The sequence below is a fragment of the Camellia sinensis genome, chromosome 7 (genome assembly GCF_055761805.1).
Source record: "Camellia sinensis isolate YWXY chromosome 7, ASM5576180v1, whole genome shotgun sequence".
Taxonomy (NCBI): domain Eukaryota; kingdom Viridiplantae; phylum Streptophyta; class Magnoliopsida; order Ericales; family Theaceae; genus Camellia; species Camellia sinensis.
The window spans coordinates 18,977,363-18,986,993 of record NC_138967.1 but is presented as its reverse complement, the minus strand read 5'-3'; the positions used below and the strand labels follow the sequence as shown (position 1 = coordinate 18,986,993).

Sequence of the window (9,631 nt, the reverse complement as noted above, 5' to 3'; positions counted from 1 at the left end):
TGTCTCTCTCGCTCATCTTTCTTCTCTCTTCGTCTCTCTTTTTCTATGTCTTTCTCTCGATCATCTCTTTTCGCTCTATTTCTCTCTCTCTGTCTATCTCTCGCTCATATCTTGTTTCTCTCTATTTTTCTATATGTGTCTCTCTCTATCTCTTTCTCTCTCTGTCTCCCTGTCTCTCTCTCTCTCTATATCTCTTTCTCTCTTTGTCTCTCTCTCACTTATCACTCTTCTCTATCTCTTTCTCTCTCTGTGTCTGTCTCTCGCGCTTCTCTCTCTCTCTCTCTCTCTCTTTCTCTCTATGTGTCTGTCTGTCTATTTGTCTCTCTCCCCCATTGTGTTCACCTTGCTCACTCTCTACCACCACTATTCTATCTCCTCTACCACTACCACAACTTCACCACTTATCTCTTTCACCATCACTTAAAAAAAAAAAATGGGTTGTAAAAAAATATTTTTCATTGGCCACAAAAAATTAACTTTATTTTAATGGAAAATATTATCCCTACTTCTACCAAATAAAAAAATAATAATAATTTTGTATTCATTAAAATAAATATGAAACAAATAAATTTTCAACCTTACTAAATGAAAAAACAAAAACAAAAATTCATTAACTATAAAAAAAATATTTTAATAAAAAATAATTTTTTTATAGCAATGACATTCTCCGTTGCAAAAAAAAAAAGAGTCGCTTTATTATTTAAATATTCATTTGTAATGAAAAAAAATCAAAAAAATTTCCATTCTCCCCCGTTCCTTTTCCATTCCTGCTCGGGTTCCCCCCAACCCAAATCCAAAATCCCCAATCTCAAAAATCCCTAATCTCTCCCCCCCTTCTTTTCCATTCCAGCTCGGGTTTCCCCCCACCCCAAACCCAAACCCAAAATCCCCAATCTCTTGAACCAAAATCCCCAATCTCAAAATCCCTAATCTCTTCTTACGTCTCTCTCTCTCTCTCTCTCTCTCTCTCTCTCTCTCCGTCTCAATTTGTTTCAGATGATGAAGACATTTACGACGGCCTTCAAGACGAGCCATGGGAGGAATGAACTCTCCACCTCCTTTACAACTCCAAGATCTCTCTCTCTCTCTCTCAATTCTTACACTACTACAAAAATAGTTAAAGATCACATTTTGAAAAAAAAAAAATCTCACTTTTATTGAAAGTGTGATAAAAAAAATTAGATTGATATTTTAATCACACTTAATTTGATTGAGTGTGATAATATTTATTTTCTATGTTACTTTTCAATTAAGTGTGATTATATATATATATATATTTTTTTAATCACACCTTCTAATTAAAGTGTGATTATATATATACTACTACTTTTTAATCACACTTTTTAAATAAGTGTGATTATATATATATTTTTTAATCACACATTCTAATTAAAGTGTGATTATTTATATATTTTTTAATCACACTTTCTAATTAAAGTGTAATTATATATACATTACTACTTTTTAATCACACTTTTCAAATGAGTGTGATTATATATATATTTTTTAATCACACATTCTAATTAAAGTGTGATTATATATACATTACTACTTTTTAATCACACTTTTTAAATAAGTGTGATTATATATATATATATATATTTATTTAATCACACTCCCTAAATAGGTGTGATTGTAGAAAATATTCCAATTTGATTTTTATATAAAATATGCAATTCCCATTTTTTTTCTTAAAAAAAAAAAAACCCAACACCAAAACACAAATTAAAAAAAAAATTCAAAATACATTTAACTCTTTGGATATAGCTAAAAAGTAAAATATTTATAAAAAAATGTAATACATGTGAAATGTATTAAATTTTATATTTTTTTGAATTTAGTATTTTTAAAAAAAATTAAAAAATATTTTCCTTCTAAGTATATGTAATTTTTTTCAATTTAAAATGTAAAAAAAAAATTTAAAACATTTAAAAATTTACAATAACTAAAATAAAAAAAAACTGAAAAACATGATTTTAAGGCTTCGTTCACCACTCTCCCTCTTATTCTATCTATACATGTTTTTGCCTCAAACCCCCCCCCCCTCTCTCTCTCTCTCTCTCTCTCTCTCTCTCTCTCTCTCTCTCTCTCTCTAATTTTTTTAGACTTATTTGGGTATATTTATGATTTTAGAAAAAAAAAAACAAATTTTAAAACTTATCTTAAAAATTACTAAAAAAGCTACACACACAAATATGAGTTATTTTTTATCGGTGATGCACCAATTGGTGTACCAACTAAGGTATCAACATACCTTATGTTATTATTATTGATCTCATTCATTATACAAATTATAAATATCCAAACAATTTAAAATTATGCCACATCATAGCATTATTAATTTTTTATAGCATTAATTTTTTTATTTAAAAAAAAAACTTATTTTTAATTAATAAATTTTAACATTAATTTTATCTCACCGTTTTTTTTTCTGACATAATTTTTTTTCCTAAGTAGACACTAAAAATAGATAAAGATCACACTTTGATACATGAAAATATCTCACTTTTATTGGAAGTGTGATAAAAAAAATTATATTGATATTTTAATTATACTTGATTTGATTGAGTGTGATAATATTTATTTTTTATCACACTTTTCAATTAAGTGTGATTATAGATATACATTTTTTAATCACACTTTTTAATTAACATGTGATATATTTATTTTTTATGTCACTTTTCAATTAAGTGTCATTATATATATATATACATTTTTAACCACACTTTTTAATTAACATGTGATATATTTATTTTTTATGTCACTTTTTAATTAAATGTCATTATATATATATATATATATATTTTAATCACACTTTCTAATTAAGTGTGATTATATATAATAAAAATATAAATGTGATTATATATATATATTGAATATATTTTTTTATACAAAAATATATCCTAAAATTGGTGCCTTTTCCTCTTCCACTACTCCAGCAGACACGCCTTCTTCCAAAGAAGATTTAGAAGTTCCAAACATATACCAGACTCTTCCTTTTCCAATTCTGTTTTGCCTCTCTTTCTGATTCGTTTTCCCTAATTTGGTTTGCAGCTCCAAAATCCCCATTGTTACTCACTCAAGTCTTCGTCTCTGTTGAATCTTCAAACTTTTGGTGAGTTCTGTTCTTTTTCTTTTTTTTTATTTTTTTTATGCTCCTTTCGTATGTCATTCATAAGATATATTTGTATATGATTATGATTATTATTAGTGGAATTATATAAATATAGTGTTTCATTTGGAATGAGGGTTTTGGGTGGGAATGTTGATATTGTATTTGGGTTTTGTAAATCAGAGTTGGAATTTTTATTTTTTATTTTTTATACTGTATATTGATAGTGTATTTGCATCTGAATGTGTGGAAGATGTGGTCTAGGGTTGATGAAACGGTGGGGATTGCAGTGGGTTCATTTAAAGCTGGTTCTCTGTTTTTTGAAGTTGGTTCTCTGTTTTTCATCATTTGAAGCTGGTTCATTTGTTTGGTTTACTTCATTTTTTTTGTGCTTCTTATCTCTCAATTGTTTGGTTTTTACTGATGTATTCATATGTTTTTGGTTTACTGATTTATTTCCATGTCTTTGAATCTCTCCATCCATTCCTCATAAATTCCATATATTTTTATAGGTGAACTGGTTTTATTAGGGGGGAAAAAACTGTAAAAACTATCCTCACAGTTCCAGAATTATTAATTTTGCTGCTATAGATTAAAATCAAGTAGATTGATTTCACCTCCTTATTCCAAATACATATTTACAATATCAATGACCCCATTGGGTTGGCCACAAAATTAAAACATGACATCTGCATCCAATTTGGGATAATTTATCTTGTTACAGTACTGCAGAATTTGTTGGTTGATAGATTCCCCCATATGTTAAACGTGGCTCCCCTGCTTTTGTCCTAAACATTGCTGCTGTTTAATCTTTTTATCATCTTAATAAGGTTTTTCTATTTCTTCATTTTGCCATCAGGCTGTGAGAATTCTTGCAAAAAGTCCACATTTGCTAGAAATCTAAGGCACCTTCAATTTGAGGCTGATATAAATCCACTCTTTCTTTACACCAGGTCAGTATCATTTGGTTATTGAATTAACCATTGTTCACGTTACTTGTCCCGAGCTTGCTTTTTCCTTTCACAGCACCTTTGTTTCGTGCTTTAATGTTATGAATGCATTAATGCTTGATTGACCTGAGTTTTGTGGCCTTGAAAAAGAAGAAATTTTAACAACTGTTAATGTATTGAAAATGGTGTCATATATTCTGGAAAGGTCATAATAAGATGCAAATTCATCTTGAATTCCTAAAGTATCTATTATCGACAATAATCTTATGGTATTTCAATTTGAGCAATATATAATTTTTGTTTCTATCTAGAAATCTAGTAGTAAGGCTTTGAATCTGTAAGCAAAAAAGAAGCCAAAAATTGATTTTAGCTAATCAAAAGTGAATCAATCGATTCACCGATTCACGCACGGTTCACAACTATTTTCGATTTATGCAACATGTTCATATCGATTACTCACTGAATCGAATAGAATTGTACGATTTGAATTGTGAACTGTATGATTCCAATAACGGAATAGTAATACTTGGCATAAGTGGATAAGTATTTATGATTGTTGAGCTTTGACGAGGTAATTCACTTTCATAGTGTTGGAAGATTGAGACAAACATCATGATTAATATTCTGCATTTCATGTATTGATGCTCTAATCTACCATGCTCCTTCATGTGAACACGATGCAGCCTTTGTTGCCATATATTTACCTTCATTTCTTTTTATCATTCTAGTCTTAATTCCTTATGAAATCCTTGCATATCCAACTATAATCATTTAGGAAGAAATGCTGATGAATCAAATGCAGAGGCGATAATTGATATGGCTGGTAAAGCCTCCCTCTCTGATCAACAGAAACATTGGTGCCAATCCTTCGCAATCATATCACTAATTTCTTGGCATAGATTAAAATCAAGATTCAAGCCAGTTTGCATGAGAGTTTTTTAAAATCAAGATTCAAGCCAATTTACTGTTTGGCATAGATTAAAATCAAATCGCTAATTTCTGGAACTGTGAGAGTTTTTTATTTATTTAAATTATCAAGATTCAAGCCAAAGTCTTGAAGTTAATGATGAAGTTGGATCTTATTATCAAATTTTATCGTTCCGCCAATTCTTCAAAAATTTTCTGACTATTATATTTATTATCAATATATTATTCACGCATAAAATAATAAATAAAATATGATAGGAAAATACCATGTGTTGACATTATTAACTCGGAAAAACAAAAAAGGGGTTGAAGAAGACAATATTTGAGAATGATTGCCTTGTAATGTCCTGACAGGCATACCACATCACTAGGTTTGAAGGGATTAGGTCCAAATCTAGGAGCCAAACATTCTTATTTTACAAAATTGACTATTATTATTAGTAGATTATATAATTCTTTCCACATTCAATAGTGGCAGAATTGAATTTTTGAGTCAAAAGGTAGCAACACTAAATTAAAGCTAATCGGCTGAATCTTGATTTTAATCTATGCCAAGAAATTAGTGATATGATTGCAAAGGATTGGCACAAACAGAAATGTTAATTCTGCCCATTAGCTTGCCAACCTTCAAGTAGCCTACAAACAGTATGCATCAGCAAGCATGGTGCAGAGCTGTTTTGCTGCTGCTGCTGTTGTATAGCTGTTTTTGTTGCTGCAAGTTGCTGCTTGTTTGGGAGGCAAACCACCTAAGTTAGTTGGGCTATACCTCATCATTCCACTCCCAAATTGACACAGTTATGTAGTTAGGATTAACTGCAGTTAGGTTGACTTGGTTATAGAGTAGTTAGAACTGTAGTTCAATTAGATGGTTATGCAATATATGTATATAAGTTCATGTACTCTGTATGGTTATGTGTTAGGAATTGACCCAAAAAATTTCAAAAGTTCCCAAAAAATTTCGGTTGGGGGGGGGGGTGGGGTAATTGATTTGTGACTGAACCCTGCAATTCTTCTACAATGCGGGCACCATCTACTGTGGCTTAATATCAGCAATGACAATAATAAGCAAGTTTTTATGTCTCGATCCAGGAACAAATCAGATCATTAACAACCGTGCAACATATCTAACCAAAACTCTCCAAAATGTAATGTAGTCCAATCTCAGCATCCGAAAACCTTACTGCTGACCTATCTCATGCACACTGTTACTGCTATTAAGTTGGACAGCTACATAAAGATAAACTCTTCCACACCCAATTTGACATGATATAGAAAAGCCCACAACAGTAAAAATACTAACGAAGAAGAAGCCGGTGAAGTACTCAATACTTCGGACCTGGCTTTTGGGTTGGCAGCAATCCAAATCGTTTCTTCAGAAGAACCCTTTGCCTTGAATATTTGTCATCAGGGGAGAAGCGAGCTGTGGTTGAAAAAATATAACAATAAATAAATAAAACAGATTAATTATGAGAACAATGCAGTGTGCATTATATTCTTCTATTGTTCAATAATTTAACTAGTAGAATATGCATAAATATAGACGCGCATATGTGAGACGAGAATAGGAGGTGAAAAGAGAGAATGGGTTCATCTGATCACTCTGACTCTTACAAAAAATTATCTACTTAAACATGGTCAAAAATTAACAATGGGCTTGAGCCCAAAACAACCTACTACCACAACCTGATACACATAGATGCAAATTCCAAATTAATGAAATGGGATTTCCAACCAAATCTTCACAGAGATCTCCTTTTAATAAAATCATTTATAACTAGGATTACACATAACAAAGAAAAAGAAAATCACCTAACTCTTTGATTGTGGATGGGGAAAGGGGGGGAAATACTTGTCAAGATCTTCAAATATTAATGAAGAAAGGTACGATTTTTCATCCAATATTAAAAAAATATCAAATGTGCAGTAGATTATGGGACTGACTTTACTTTGATTAACCAACTTACCAGTAATATTTTCAACAAAAAATAAGGAAACAAATAGTATACATTTATTTTTGTAAATGAATTCTCTTTTTTGTTTTCATTTTACATATTTTAGAATATTAATTTTATAGGGCTGGGATCAAGAACACAATCAATTTGCTGTGAAATTCCATGTGTTCTTTTTTCCTTATCCTCTAAGCATGTAAGTGAAACATAATAAAAACCAAATAAGTGGCAAAATGAGAAAGGGAAACTATTAAACATGGATTGGAAGGCTCACATAATAGGAGATTAATTTATGATTCCTTAAAATGCATCTTTCACATCATAGAATAAAGAACTAAGATTTCAGTTTCTATGATTGTATTTTCTGTTTATTCTTGAGTTTGGTCTGAAGTTTCATGATAATGGTAAGCAACTAGCTGAGTAACTAATACAGGGTATTAAGACAGAACTTTAGATTTGATATAGTTGTGGAAGAAAGAAAGGGATATGAGTTTGGTATCAGTAATTGTTCCATATCTTGTGAAATGTAAATGGATTTTTTCACAATCTATCTTGCCCATGCTTATATGCCCCCTAATTGTGAACGGTGTAAATTACTTGTTTTTCTTTTTTCACCCAGAAAAATCATCTTATAATGAAATCTCAGCAAGTCCTCTAATCTATATATCAAAGAATTGAATGAAACTAGTGAATAATTTGAAACATCTTTTAAGTTGAAATGATATAGGAAAAGGATAGATATGAACAATGCAATTCTTTATTATCAAGCATTAAATTTGTTTTACTAGTGATACATTTCATTGTTATATTGGTTCATTCTTCCTTACAGGAACAATCAAAAGCTAACATATTTGTCTTACTAATAATACATTTCATTATTATATTGGTCATTCTTTCTTATAGGAGCAATCAAAGGGTAACATCGCGAACAGAGAAAGGATGTATACAAAACACAGGTGTGGTTCTAGGTCAATCCCTGTTAGAGTAGAAAAACTGGTACGTATCCTTGCACTTTAAGAATTAAATGGACCAATATAAGTTATATGAACTTACGGCACATTAATGGGATGCACCATTTGTGAATTAGCCTTAAAATTAATTTTTTGTTCTCATAATCTTGAAAAAAAAGTCTGTTAGAGGGGTAAATTGTATAATTGATCTAATTGTAAATTGATGAGTTACTAATGTTTTTAATCTTTTGTATAATTAATTAATTACTAAAGCTTTTAATTTATTTTTTTGCAGATTGGATTGGGGTGCAATTTTTGACGTGCAACAATGATCTAATTTGCTTGAATGTTCATTTTTGTTTGATAAGGATACACATACTTTGTGGAGTTGCACTAGTTATTGTTGGATTTTTGGTAAAATTGAACAAGTTATAACTTTTGGATATTTTGTGGATATTTCACTATTTTATTGTATTAGGATGAAATTATTTGTGATGATGAATGGATATTTTCATTTTGTTAATTCGTAAATGTGTTGATAACAGGTTAAGTTAAGTTGTGATGGAATTGTTATATTCAACAGGTTTCAACATGAACAGGGTTATATTTGTTGAACTAAAATTTAGATTTTGATAAAATAGGTATATAATATGGAAAAAAATATTATGAAATTATTGACAAAATTTTCCATCCCTAAAGAAGATTCTTTTGTCTCTTATTTCGCTTAGGTGGATGATTAATTTTGTCATGAATTTTTTATTTCGTCACTAAATGCATTTGTCGTGACAAAAAATATTGTCACATTTTGTCACTATTATCCTCAATGTGTGACGAATTTTTTTTGACATTATTTTATCATTTTTAATGATGAATTTGTTTTTGTCTCTATTGGTAGCTTCTTTGACAAAAAAATTTCGTCTTCGTTTATATTAAACGTGACAAAATTATTTTGTCTCCATTTCTTATATTTATGACAAAATAATTGTCTCTAATTTCTCCTTTAATGACAAAATATTTTGTCGCTAATTACTTACAAGTATGTTCCCAACAGAGTGTATTTGAGACAAAAAAATTCGTTACAAATTTATCATTTTTAATGATGAATTTGTTTTTGTCTCTATTGGTAGCTTCTTTGACAAAATTTTTTTTGTCTTCGTTTATATTAAACGTGACAAAATTATTTCGTCTCTATTTCTTATATTTATGACAAAATATTTTTGTCTCTAATTTCTTCCTTTAATGACAAAATATTTTGTCGCTAATTACTTACAAGTATGTTTCCAACAGAGTGTATTAGAGACAAAAAAATTGGTCACAAATTTATCATTTTTAATGATGAATTTGTTTTTATCTCTATTGGTAGCTTCTTTGACAAAAAAATTTCGTCTTCGTTTATATTAAGCGTGACAAAATTATTTCGTCTCTATTTCTTATATTTATGACGAAATATTTTTGTCTCTAATTTCTTCCTTTAATGACAAAATATTTTGTCGCTAATTACTTACAAGTATGTTCCCAACAGAGCGTATTGGAGACAAAAAAATTCGTCACAAATTTATCATTTTCAATGACGAAATTGTTTTTTCGTCTCTACGACCCTTTAGCGACGAGGCTTTGGCGACAAAACGGGTGACGAAAAATTTTCGTCGTAATTAGTTTGGGTGACGAAATATATATATTTTGGGACAAATTTGTTTCGTCTTTAAATCCCAAATTTGTTGTAGTGTATCCTCCACCGATAGG

General features: G+C 29.9%; 1 long non-coding RNA gene across 1 annotated transcript; it reads left to right on the top strand.

The window, feature by feature from the left end:
• Positions 1–2,888: 2,888 nt before the first annotated feature.
• On the top strand, positions 2,889–8,411 carry LOC114268249 (uncharacterized). Its single transcript, XR_014335036.1, has 4 exons — positions 2,889–3,115; positions 3,972–4,065; positions 7,842–7,934; positions 8,184–8,411. It is a non-coding gene; the product is annotated as an uncharacterized LOC114268249 (long non-coding RNA).
• The last annotated feature ends 1,220 nt before the right edge of the window (positions 8,412–9,631 follow it).